A 14535-nucleotide genomic window follows, 5' to 3' on the forward strand; every position below is an offset into this window, starting at 1 on the left:
CTGGAGACGTCCTTCGGCTGGCCCCTTTACAAATATATACCAGTTTAGTGATAATGAAAGCCATACTAATTTCCAAATTGTACACAAAAAACTACATTAAAATAATATAAGACTAACAAAGACCAGTTCTAGAGGCTCCTGACTTGGGACAGGCGCAAAAATGTGGCGGGATTAAACATGTTTGTGAGATCTCAACCCTCACCCTATACCTCTAGCCAATGTAGAAAAGTAAACGCATAACAACATGAACAATATGTACATTTAAAATTTAATTCAAGAGAAGTCCGATGTAGAATATTACAAGTTAATAGATAATTTCATCAGAATTACACCAATTGAGATATAACATCATTTTGAAAAAGCATACTACATATACATTGTATTATTCATTAAAGGTTAAACCTTTCTAGAAGCAATTTAGGAGATAAACTAAGTTTTTGTCAAAAAACAGAGTTATCTCAACCTTTGGATATAGAAAAAAAAGGATTTTTGTTCAAACTAATATAATAAAAGCCAAATTAATCTATAACTAACCTTCAATTTTTTCTACTGTAAACATTTTGGACAATACCAGTCACTGTCGCCAATCTTTTCCCACATTCATCACTAATTTGTGAACACTGTCTGTTGTACCATGAATCGCACAAATCACATGCTATCCACTCATTATGCTCATCTCCATCCTCATAAATAATATTACATATTGGACATTTAGTCAATGAGTCCTCCTGTGTTACCACTTTCTTAGATTTCTTCTTCTTGCTCATAAAGGTAGATTTTCGCTTCCTTCTTACTTTGGTGGTGCATGGTGTTGTTTGTAAACTAGCTTTAGAACATTGAACTCCTGAGGTAGAAGGCTGGTCAGTGCTTACAGGTTCAGTTGTAACATGTATTTGGTCACTTTTTTCCAAATGCTCTGGGAAATCTATAGAAATTTGTGAGGGAATTAATTCACAGAGTTTATCTTTAATAACACTTTTCTTGGAATTACTTTGTATTTCAATTCCATATGCTTTACATATATTTAATAATGCCTTTTTAGAAAAATCAATTAGACCAGCTGCACCATGGTCAATTATAACTGCTTGTAATTTATGGTGAGAACTTATTTTAGATTTTGATTTGTCTTGATTTATACACTTCATTGTAAGAACTGACGAAGAATTAGTTTTAGAATCAACCCTTTTTCTTAATCTTTCTGTTTTCTGTTTACCATAAGTTACAAGGAAATCTTTTCTAAATTGGTTGTCTGCAATTCTACAAAACCTTTCAATAATATCATTATAAAGTTCTATTAAACAGCTCTCTGATGATTCCTGATCATTCGGCAAATAACTACTGTAATTAAGATTTTCAAATGTGGCAAATAAATTTCTCCATGAAGTAAACAAATTTGAGTCTTGTAGAATTGAAGAGTGACAATATTTCAAAAAATTTGAACCAAGTAAATGAAAAACTTTATCATGTTGAACAAGTTTCCTTTTTTCCTCCACAGCTAAGATGAATTCAAACATAGAGTCACATATATTTGTTAACCCCTGAGAAAGGTTCTGTTTTCTTTTTGTCTCATAAAGTGTACTTTTGTACTTTTATTACTTAATTATTTTCCAAATCATAACTACTTTTAGTCAGATGGTCCATCATTTTCACTTTCAAAAAGGACTTAGCAACACTTTTGATTTTATCCTTCTTGTACAAATTATTTTTAGCATGACACATATGGTGAAACCTACATTTTGCTACACACCGTCCAGCAATATATCTTATTTTACCTTTTCCCCCATCAGACAGACTCATCTTTGACTCACTTTTTGTGTCATGTTTTTTCACTAGGATGTCCATTGGTTTTTTTAAAACTTCAGTCTTAATATAGTCAAATATTTTTGAACAAATTTCAAAATCTACCTCATTTGGTTCAGATTTGAACAAAGATTTAACAAGAAGAATATAATCATTACAGGTGGCATATGAATACAGTTTGGAGTAAAAATTTGTCCATGTCTTTGAGTCAGTGTTTTTATTTGACACATCACCACAAGTTGTTTTAAATAAATCTTCAATTTTGGAATACAACTGATTAACAAACTGTTGAACATTATCTTTAGAAAGCAAAAGATAAGAAGATGAACTTTTTTGGTCGAGAGGAGAAATTTTCTGACCTGAGAATAATTCAGAAATTGCATCTAAATTTATGTCATTTTTAGTTTCCAAACTAACAGGAGATGTCTCAGGAGGATCACAAACTTCTAAATCATCAGACAACAAAAAATCTATTTCTTCAATTTCTTCAATACAAAAATCTGATAAGTCATCAATATCAATTTCTTGTTCTGCATCATTTAAAGCAATATTCTTCAGTGATACTTCAAAATCCTTTTTGCAGCAGGATAATTGTTTTTCATAAACTGTGATTGAACTTTCTGAATAAAATTTATACAAGCTTTCATCATGACGCATAACTGATTTTGAATTGAACCCCAAAATACGCAGTCCTTTTTTTTCTTTTGCCCTTCCCACTGCTACTCCTATTTGCCCTGCAGCAAAGATATAACTTGCATCAACTTCAACACGATCAAGAGTGAGACCTTGTGACTTATGAATTGTTATGGCAAATGCAAGACATAAGGGAAATTGCTGTCGGGATGCAACAATTTTATTATCTAAAGAACTATATACAGTAAAAGTTTCTCTTTTCAAGTCTACTTCTATATCATTGTTAAAATGTACAGTTATAATTTTAGTAGAAACAGCAGTTACATTTCCTCTCAAACCATTCACCAATTTATCACTGAGATTTTTAAGCAACATAACAGGGCAACCTTTTTTCAAATGTAAATGTTTTGGAGCTTGAATATTTTTCAATTTTGAATTTTCTCCCTCATCAATTGATGTAAAAACTGATACCTCACCTTCCATATCTATCAGTTAACATGAATTGTGAATGTCACAGTCAAAATTTCGAGAACATAATCTAATTGGATCTTTTCCTGGTGGTAATTTACGAGAAAGTCTCATCAGTAAGTTATTGGTATCTTCAGGTAGGTCACCCCTTGAAATATTATTAATAGCATTAATAAAGTCTACCTGATTTTGACGCATTACTCGTTGAAGTACAAATTTGTGTTGAAATAATTGAACAAACACTTCAGACTTAAAACAATACTCTCCTGCATCTAATTTCAAGCTATCAGGTACTGGAGGGAGTTGGAAGAAATCCCCAACCGCTATCACTTGAATACCCCCAAACATTAAGTTAGAATTTCTTATTTTTCTGCAAATGAACTCCAACTGTTCAAACAATTTTTTTGACAACATTGATATCTCATCAATAAACAATACATCAGTATTAAGAATATTTTGCTTATATTTTGCATAGTGCTCATTGTTTTCTATTTTTTCTCGGAGAACTTCATTTGAGTAACGACCATCGCCTATCCCAGACCACGAATGAATTGTTTTACCGTTAATATTTAAAGATGCAATTCCTGTCGAAGCCGTTTTTTGAACAGATTTTCCTATTTTCATCAATTTGTGGGCTGCATCTTTTAATATAAAGCTTTTACCAGTACCACTCTGACCTAATATTAACAGAGAATGTCCTTCTAGTACCTTATTAAGGGCTTCGCCTTGTAAATTTGTTAAACTCATGTTTACCTTTCTGTGTTTATGTCAACTTTCGCTTTGGTATTTGATCTGGTAACTTGTAAACAAATTCAATGGTCTGGAAAAATGTAAATAATTGTCATCTCAAGTGTGTTATACTGTTTGAGGGGTATTCTCAAGGTACGTGAAAGATGTTTCATTGTCAAGATAAATCAATTACCGACAGACTGGTGTAATTTTATTCGTGAAAAAGTCTAGGGAAATTAAAAACAAATTGGTTGAAGCGAACACTTTGAAAATTTCCGTTAGCTACCTTGTGTTTTTTTTGTACGGGTATGGATAGTAAACCCAACATTGACAGAAACAAGTGCCTGTGAATTACATCCATGGGCTTGTTCGACTCATGATAGGAAGGCTTGGAGAAAGGAGAAAAAGTTGGAGAAAAAAATAAAATATGAAAAAATTAAACATCTCTCTTTTTTCCAGTAAATTAAAAAAATAAAATAAGGAGAAGAGGGATAGGAGAAAGAGAAGAGGGGTAGGAGAAAGCCGGAGAAAAGGGGTGGGAGAAGGATACCCCCTGTCCTCCCCCTCATTTATATATGATTAGAATAATGGCAACCTTCAATTTATTTGTTTCTGTTGTGCACACATTTTTGAAGATTATTAACGAATCTCAATAACGCTTCGAATCTAGTGACAGTTAATTTGCATTCTATCTGCAATGATCCTTTACACGTGCACATGTCACCAGGCCGTTGTATTATTTGAAGTATTCGATGGTTCTTAACTTTGTTACTCTTTCCAGGCGAGGATCCAGTCATTTTGAAAAGAAATTCCGACCCTAGGAAAACACCCTGGATCTGCCAATTATTTCACTGGGTACATTGTGTCTTTTTTTTTTTATTAGGAACAGAGACCTATTGTATTATATGTCTCTGTTAGGAAATATGCAGTCAAATAATTTGTAGGTTTCTTAGCATGGATTTAATTGTGTTATCTCAGCAGGCAGATGCATGTTAGGAGCACTATCAACATTGTTTGTTAATCTGTATTCCCCACTTTGCTTTATATCCTGTCATTCTTTTATATTTTTGTGTTCCATGCAATAATTACAGAATACAAACCAGCTAGCTACTCAGTGTCCCTCAGTGATATTGTTTGCCTTAAATTAATGGAGAATAAGGGCTTTTTCCCCTGGAGAAGAATCGTAATTTTAAAAAAAATGGCTTAAACCTATTCCCAAAAAGACAACTTTTTCAGTGCAGTCTCAGAAGAAGTTGCATGAATACAAACTGAAAAACACTCATTTAAAAAATGTTCATGCTTAAAATGACTATATGTGAACACTTTAGGGTCATCACTGACAAAATGGGGTCTTATTTTAAAGCAGGGTTTGACTCTTAAAAATGGGTCTGTAAATTGAAGTTTCAGTCAAATTCACAGTTTATTTTATTTACCAATTTGATGAAAAAGATGCATATTTTCCCAATAAAAAGGGTAGAGGTAGATTTGAAAAAAAGCAAACAAAATCACTGCTACTTTTTAATGGAATATATTTTTTCCTGTTGGGGCATAGCATATTGTGAGCAAGTACACTTCCAAGGTAACCGTTGTGAAGCACATCTTCAATGATAAACATGAGGTTCTCTAGAGTAATAAGCGATGTCTTCCAGATAATAATGAGAAAATTCCAATAGTAAGAAACCTGGACGGCTTCATATAGGAAGTTTTAAAAGCAGAGAAATTTGTGCACCTTATATACAAATACACAAAATTAAGGATAACAAATTCAATAAGGTAGCAGTAATTTAGTTCCATTATTGCTATCATTTCGATGAACTTTTTCAAATATGAAGTCACAAATAATACTTTATTTAGGGTATGCATTTTGTAATGTTGCAAAGCACAAAACAAATTTTCAAGTGTTGGACAGCCTGAATATTCCTGTAGCATTTGATTCCATTTCATATGTTCTTGAAAACTGAAACCATGTGTATTAAACCTACACAGCTACTTTTGCATCTATATACTATATTTGTACAAAAAACTGTAGTACTAATTTTAATTTTCAGTACAATTGTGTTACTTTAAAATTATTTTAATATTTAGGTAGATGTATCTGTATTTTACAGTACTTGATTTGTACCTATGCAAAAGTAGCAGTGTAGATTAAAATTAACCTAAAGCCAATATACTATTGATGTTGACTTTCATTGCCTTTGATGGTATTTAACCATTTCATATCCTTGTGACATTAAATTATTCTCAGCATACATGTAACATGACATAGTCACACATCTATAATACTAAAATTACGAGGTCCAATTTGTCAGCCGTCATCACGTAAAAACGATGAATCAAAGAATTCAACTTTATATTTAACTTATATAGTACAAAGGTGCTGATTCAAAATTACACCACTCCAGGCCCTTTTGTTTTCCACGTAATTAATATTGCCAATAATTAAGAAGTTCTGCGTCGAGTCCGATACCGATACCAATAGTATACTCACCTGTTACCTATTACCTTATCTGTACGTTCCGCATCTGACAGGCGCACCACCAAACGGTTTATTAAGGATTAATATGCTATATACACGGGTCATGATCACAGGGTTGACACTACCAAATAGTCAAAATGTTACCTTTTGTAGTATTTTAATCAGTAAGACTTTCTAAGATAACAAATCTGGACTAAAAATAAGGCGTATAGGTACAGTTTTCAATTTGTTTGTGGGCATGCATGACATAAAACAGCGAATCAAAGAATTCAACTTTATTCATAACTAATATATTACAATGCTGTTAATTAAAAAAATACTCCATTCCATGACCTATTGTTTTCTAAATAATTAATATTACCAATAATTGATAAGTTTCAGTCCGACGGGTTCAAACAGAAAGATTTGAAAGCAGAGAAAACTGTGTATCTTATAATCGGCATGACTTTATCAGATGACAATACTAATACTGAAATAAGGCTTGCGCATAGTTATATAATTTTCCAAATAATTAATATTACCAATAATTGATAAGTTCCAGTTCGACGGGTTCAAACAGAAAGATTTGAAAGCATAGAAAACTGTGTATCTTATAATCGGCATGACTTTATCAGATGACAATACTAATACTAAAATAAGGCTTGCGCATAGTTATATACTTTAATTCATTCACAGACCCGCGATATCACGGGTGTGTTCTAGTACTTCTTATTTTTGTAAATACAAATGTACTAATATATATAGTATATATATGATAACATGTCTAATAACATCTTGACTTGGTTAAAAGAGTTCTTTGATTCTATGAAAAGGAATGATTTCCTTTTTTACATGCAATTTTATGATCTGCAGTGTCTTCTGTGCAGCTACATGTTTTTCCTGGTAATAATTGCATGCTGCCACAAATGTCCAGACCTGGTATTGTTCTTTTTTCTATTCGTTGATGCTCTTGTTAACAGTTTTCAAATTTTCAACATATTTTTTGGCACGTGTAACTCTTTTTTACCTACAAAAGAGAAGAATCATATAGATAATCAGATAATATAAATCAAGAATAAAACAAAATGTTATTATATAAGGATCAAAAGATCATTAGCATATACAGAAATAGTCATCAGAGGGGGCCCACTCTAGTCATGCTTCAGTGATTCCTTATATAATCAACTAAATTCTTCACACAAAAAAAAGGGGGGGGTCAGCCCACTGCCCCCTAAATCTGCCTCTGAAGATACAATTTTCTTGTAATTGATGATTCATTTTAATATCAATTGTATATTCAACAGGAGAAAACAGTCCAATAAAATTGTGATTTTTTAGAAATATGATATTGTAATTAAGATGAGTAATGTACTATCATGACTATTAACAAACCATCTTTTACATTTGCCTTGCTTTATACCCAAATTACTTTAACTGAAATATTGAACTCTAATAAATGTTTTTATACTCACTGATAAGCTGATCATTTCTAATAATTATATCATGTACATATACATTACAATTTACTTACACCTTATATTCAAAGCAGTCAATGTATGTTCATATTTCTCTTTCTTTCCATTTCAAATACCTCTGCAAACTGAACAGCATCTGCAACACTCAAAATCTAAAGTTTGAAGAAAAAAAGGGGGAATTTTCTTAGTGCAATGATATCAAACATGTATGTCAAAACAGCAAAGATAATTAATATAAGAGATGTTTCATTTTGCACACATACATGTAAGATCATGTAACCCAAGAGGAAACTCCTTTCAAAGCAGCTATATTATTTAATGTTTTATTGCATGAAATACAAAATAGTGATAATGAGACGCAATGGTTTTTTACACATTGTCCCAGGTTAGGGAAGGGGGGTGGGGGATCCCGCTAACATGTTTGACCCAGCCACTATTTGCATGTATGTGCCTGTCCCAATTAAGCCAGGAGCCTGTAATTCAGTGGTTGTCGTTTGTTTATGTGTTACATACATTTATTTGTTTTTCGTTAATTTTTGGGAATAAATAAGGCCATTAGTTTTTTCTTTGAGTTTTTTACATTGTCATTTCAGGGCCTTTTACGGCTGACTATGCCGTATGGGCTTTGCTCATTGTTGAAGGTTGTACAGTGACCTACAATGTATAGTTGTTATATAGTTGTTAATTTCTGTGTAATTTTGGTCTGTTGTTGAGAGTTGTCTTCTTGGCAATCATACATGTACCACATCTTCCCTTTTTTTTTTAAATATATACTGAATACCGTAACCTTAACATTCTAAAAAAAACTGGTGAGTCACTCAAGTAGAGTGCACAATTAGAAGATGTACTTGAATTGGTTCATATTTATATTTGTTGTAACCAGTATTTTGATTTACATGTATAAACTTGTACTATAAAAGAAATCAATGCATGCTGGTCAAATATTAGAGAACAAGCTGTGGCGGAGCCAGAACTTTTCCTTTAGGGGGGCTCTCCAGTCATGCGTCAGTGATTCGCTATATAATCAACCAATTTTTTCCCATAAAAGGGTTGGTATCTAGCTAACATGTTTAACCCGCCACATTCTGTATGTATATGTGCCTTTCCCAAGTCAGGAGTCTGCAATTCATTGGATGTCGTTTGTTGATGTGTTACATGTATATTTGTTTGTTTGCTTTTTATGTTACATAAATTAGTTAGTTTTCTCTCTTGAATTGTTATACATTTGTCATTTTTTTCTGCCTTTTATAGCTGACTGTGTTTTGTCATTGTTGTAGGATGTACAATACTACATGTATATTGAGCTATAGAAATGTTTCTGTGTCATTGTAGAGAGGTGTCTCATTGGCAATCCTACCACATCTTTGGTTGTCTTTATAAAATTAGCAAAAATGCTTACCATGTGCAATACAACAATTTAAAAATGACCTAAGCTAGTAATTAAACAATGACTGAGAGTACAAACATGGTACATTTTTGTGAAAAAAATACATGTTTATATTATGTATATCAACCAATGTAAATTATATAAAATTTAGGATGTTTTTCACTTACATTCTGCCAACACTTGAAGTAGGAACTATATCTTGGATTCGTCATGACTGTGTGTTAAATATTTTCTGACGTGGTGTTTGATTAGCATAACAATAGAACAACAACAAAGTAAGCATGCAACTGCAAACTCGTTATTTTGGTGTTTGATTTCATTTTCGTTAAAGTGTTATTTGGCCTGTCTCGCTGAGCTCTATGGTTACCCGAGGGGTTGATACAAGCTATGCTTTGTGTTAGAGTGCCCTTACCTTCCTACAAAATGTCAGTCTCAGCTAATCTGGTCTAGACCCAGATATCAGGCGCATTGCCTTGCTCGTTCCGTGGTAAGAGAGAGATGTCCTCGAGGAAGAGGCTGGAAGTATCCAATGGTTACGTCATGGCATGTGTCCTTTCGGATCCCTCGGTGATGTACCAGTACCCTTGTGACAGGTTGGGGAAACCCCCTAGAACTACGGGACAATTACACTACACCCCCTCCATCTTAAAAAGGAGGAACTACAGTTCCGACAACAACGACTGTATAATCTTACTTAAATTCCATAGGGGAAGACTGGCAACGTCTTTTACTGATTAAACCATGCCACAGGGTATCTAAAATATCCACCCTCTTAATCCTGGATAAGGGGAAAATTGACAAAACTGAATCTTTCCCATAGAAAAAAAAATTGAATTACCCATGTAAAAATAAACATATGAAAATCGAGCTCTGAACAGCTATCTTATCTATGGAGTACCAAACTCCCAACAATTTACACTCCAGAGTTGCCACAGGGTGCCAACCTCAACAGGTTCTTCAGGACAAATAACTGCCGAACTCCAGGTCGACCATAGCCATATGCTATTCCAACTTATACAGTCCTGGACATGGGTCTCACTACAAGACGATAAACTGCGTGCTCCACACGTCTGAAATCCCTGACTCTGTATAATGTTCACATACATATACATGTATCAACTGTTCAGACCTAAACTGACAATATCATACTTCAAAATATAAAACTATCTTAATGTCAAAATGACAAGTTCATTAATACCGCCCTGAATTTCCAAATGAAACTAACTAACATGTATATCTTTATACATAATTTAATTTACAACCGACTAAATACTATAGGTCTATAATTCCAAAACTGGGAAGGATGTACATGACCATAAATAATTTGACTATTGTCAAAAATCCCACATATATAGTGCCTCTATATAAGGATGCATTTAACTATTTTACTACTTTAATAGTTAATATCACCAAAACTACATAATAACAGGGTCATGACACCACTCTTATATATCTGTTTCAACTATTCAACATATTTGTACACTTTACATGTGAGAGTGTGAAGCTAAAAAACTAATAAAAATCACAGAAAATACAAAAATGTTTCACACTAAACACAATTTCAAAGGCGTTTAATCACAACCTGGGAAAAACTGTTCATTTCTAACAATTTTACTACTGAAGGCGCCTCACTTCAATGTGAGGACGGTGACCTAACAGGTCAAAACATACACTATCATCTAAAACTGTTCCTTCACAGATCAGTGAAACATTCCCACTTTCAGGGAATCGTTCTGTAACCACATTGTACAGTTCTGCCATAGAACTAACACTTGCCATACACTGTAAACCTCTATACTGTATAACCACAATTGTAGGAACTTGAGGGCTCTGTCTCGACTTGAGGTGTGAAGAAGAATGCTCTACCTGGGATTCAGCTAGTTGTGAAACTTGGCGATCTAGGAGAAGTGCGGTTTCATTCTTCGGAGTATGGTGTGCATTTGTTTCATTGTCAGCAATATTGGACTGCAATTTTCTCTTTTTGCTAGATGTTTCAGTGTTCAAACTTTCACTCTCATAGTGAATTTCTTCTATTTCGTCCATTACTATGGTACGTCCTTCTTGTTCAGACTGAACATTGTCTTCCTCCCCTTCTTTTTGAAGGATTGCTGACTCATCTTGAGCTTTGTTAACAAACACTGGCCAGAAACTGGCATTCATCTCAGAAAGTTCCTCAGGTTCTGGAGGATTTCTAGGATTGTAGCTAAATCCTTCGGCTACCATATCTTGTTGTTCAAGGCTTAAAAAGTGTAGAACTGAAGAAAGAACTCTCCAATTGAGTAAACAAGCAGGGCTGTTTACCGGTCTCAAGCTATATCTGAAATAGTCTGTCCATCCCATCTCCTTACACACTGTACGATGGACTTGCATCTGTATCCCTGTAACATGTGTAGAACGGGGCACAAAAGACTTCTCATTGAGGAAATTCACCAAGTCTTTGGCAGTCACTGTTTCCTGCCCGGTTAACCATTTTGCTACGAGCATAACTACATAAGCTCTATGTTGGTGAAATCTTCTGTCCTCCATCAGTCTTTTGGAATGATAGGTCTGAAAGATATCAGAAAGATGTTCTTCAAAACAATGTCGTTTTACGTCTCTTCTATCTACCACTACTGGGCAGTTCTTTACAGGACATTTACGGTCTGTTCGACTTTGAACACAAGTCCTCTCCATTTTTCCACTTTTGGGACAAGTATAAAACCCAAGGCTTTCTCTTGATTCTACCTTGTCTACCCTACTGTCTCTACATTGATCAGGCTCAGATTCCTGTATAGATGTTGAGGCCCTCATGCCTAGGTTAGACTCTACTTGAGGAACGACTGTTTCAAGATGAAATTCAGCACTTTGTCTGCTGAGTTGTGTGGCTTGGAACCTCTGTGTTGACCCTTCTGTTCTGGGTTTCTCATCTGACGATGAATCTGAAGTGTTCTTTCCATGAACAACGTTGACATTAGGTTCATGAGTTATATTTTCATCTCCTAGTATTAGTGGCATGTTCCTATTCAGTACAGTTAATGTTAGTTCTCTTATATTCATGACAACTCTATTATGCATGATAAAGTCACATCCCAGTATCATATCACATGAAACTGGAGCTACATACAGTTGTTGATTGAACTGCATATCTCCAATCTTAAACTTTATAGGACAAGTAAGCCTGCATGGCATTGTCATGTTGGTACCAGCACCATACATGGTTGTTTCCCTGATAACATAGGGCTTAGGCTCCAAAGTGTCAAAAATTGTGTCCTTAAGAATAGTTACTTCAGAACCTGAATCAACTAGAGCAAGTACTTTCTTTCCGGCTATATTTACTTCAACTCTAAAGAGTTTGGCTGATCCTAGTGATCTCACTGTACTGATTCCAGATACTACTCCTTCAGATTCATGAAAGTTATCGTTGTTATTCTCATCAAAATATATTGATTGAGATGTTGGCTCTTTCTGTACTGACTGTCTTTCTGTTTCTTGTACATAAAGTTCTGGACAGTCTTTGATATAATGACCTTGCTGGTGACAATTAAAGCATTCATTATTATAATAACCCTGTCTGGTATATCTCCTGTCGCCAGAGTTATTCCCTCGCCCTCGACCATAATTACGAGTAGGCGAATAATCAGAATACCTGTTGTCTTGATTAGGTGACCTAGAACTAGGACTGGTTCCATGTTTGGCTGATTGTTCCTGAACCAAACTGGTTACTGTTGACATCATTTTCTTTATATGTTCTTCTATGCGAGAGAGACGATTATCCATACTGGACTTGATGCTACCTACACCAAGAACTACTGGTGAGTTAACTGACTTCTCTGAAAGAGACTCCTCCTTCTTGCTAGTTTTCTGAATGGCACTGACTGCCTTCCTAGTGTGCTGACACCATCTAATCATATCCAAGGCTGCATCCATGGACTTTGGTTTAGAGATACAAGCTTCTGTTCAAGCAACAGTATCATTACAACCCTGACAAAACCTCATGATTGCCTGTTCAGTCATTAGTTGTTCACTGTACCTGCTATAGGCTCTAGTGGCGAGAGTCAACACTCTTTCCGACCACTCCTCCAAGGTCTACTTTTCACCTTGGGCACATGTCTGAAACTGAATTTGTGAGGTTTCTGGCAGTTTTTGATGAACAAATCTCTTGTTCATATTAGATATGATATCAGAAAAACTTGCTGTTTTGTTATTTTCTAGGAGTAAGGTGTAGTACTCACTGGCTGCATCATCTAAACACCAGCAGAGCTGTTCTCTCTTTTGTTCATCTGTCCACTCAGCAATTTTTGCATAACCAGAAAACTTGGTATAAAAGGCTTTCCAGTTGCCCTTTCCACTATAGCGGAGCGTTTTCGGGATTGAGGACAGAAATTGTCTTTTCTCCATTTTCTCCTTTTTTCTACTCTCCTGACTGCTTTCAGAACTTTGCCCATCTGTGTCAGATTCTGATTGGGAGTCACTAGACCCTCTAGACCTTCTAGGACTTGAACGACTACGGTGTAATGGAAAACTCCTTACACTTCTTAATGGTGAGAAATCATGCTGTTGATTCTCACGAGGTCTGTTGTACTCAGGTTCTGACCTTCGCTTTGCTCTGGACTGGCGGTATGCTGAAACATTTGACATGTCAGAATCACCTATATATTTATGTCTAGGATCACTTCTTTCTTGTCTCCCATAGTAATCACTATTATATTCCTTCTGTCTTGCTGAAGGTTGGTTGTAATGCAGCTGAGGTGCTCCTGATGGTGGAGGTTGCTGCTGTGTGCCAGGCATAGGTAACTGAGGCACGTGTAATGGTTGTGACTGATAGCCTGAAAGGTTAGGCTGACCCAAACTTGGGTACGTTAAACCAGGTATGTATTGATGGTTGTAAGGCGTTAAATTTGTTGGTGCTTGTGGCGGTGGTTCATCTCTAGGAGGTTGATACATAGAAGTTGGGTGACCAATCATCTTATGTTGTTGAACTTCTGGTACAGAACTTGGTGGTTGAAACCTTGGTTCTGGATAATTTGGTTGTTGATGAACAACTTCACTAACCTGTTGTTGTAGCCGCTGTTGAGGTATATAAACCGGCGCTGCAGCTAAATGTTGTTGTTGCACAGGCTGTGCATAGTTAATGACCCCTTGTTGAAGCTGGTCTAGCCGTTGTTGTAGGCATTGTACTTGCTGTTGCATTTGCACTCTTTGTTGACTCTTGTTGACTTCCAGTCGGTGAAGACTATTGAAGACATGTTGATATTGGTCGACATAGTGGTTCTCATGTTGTACACTTGGTGAAAAGTGAACATGGTCAGATGTAGGTGTATGTAAGAACCTTGGTTGTTGGTTATAATCAGGTGCAGACTAGAAACACAAAGAAAGGGCGGAAAAATGTAAATGATATACAATAAAATGACATTGCTAAAGACCTAGCTTCTTAGTAACTTCTAAACGATGTGCAAGTGAGTCTACCAGGTACCCATCTTTGGCAGTATCAGATTTCCATCGACCGTGCCGTTTCCAGCAGCGTTCGTTAACATCAGCGTTAGCTGCGACAGTGGCTCCACCCGCCCTTAAAGAATGTAAACCTATGTTTATATCACCACAAACTTCTT

At 35.2% G+C, this 14535-nt stretch overlaps 1 long non-coding RNA gene and 1 pseudogene across 1 annotated transcript; both read right to left on the reverse strand.

The window, feature by feature from the left end:
• Positions 1 to 536: 536 nt before the first annotated feature.
• On the reverse strand, positions 537 to 3648 carry LOC134697642 (uncharacterized; annotated as a pseudogene).
• Positions 3649 to 6823: 3175 nt separating this feature from the next.
• LOC134696704 (uncharacterized) lies at positions 6824 to 9203 on the reverse strand. The gene is made up of 3 exons (XR_010102997.1): positions 9115 to 9203; positions 7617 to 7712; positions 6824 to 7112 (listed from the first exon to the last, which is right to left on the reverse strand). It is a non-coding gene; the product is annotated as an uncharacterized LOC134696704 (long non-coding RNA).
• Between the last annotated feature and the right edge of the window lie 5332 nt (positions 9204 to 14535).

This window comes from Mytilus trossulus, chromosome 14, assembly GCF_036588685.1.
Source record: "Mytilus trossulus isolate FHL-02 chromosome 14, PNRI_Mtr1.1.1.hap1, whole genome shotgun sequence".
Classification (NCBI taxonomy): Eukaryota; Metazoa; Mollusca; class Bivalvia; order Mytilida; family Mytilidae; genus Mytilus; species Mytilus trossulus.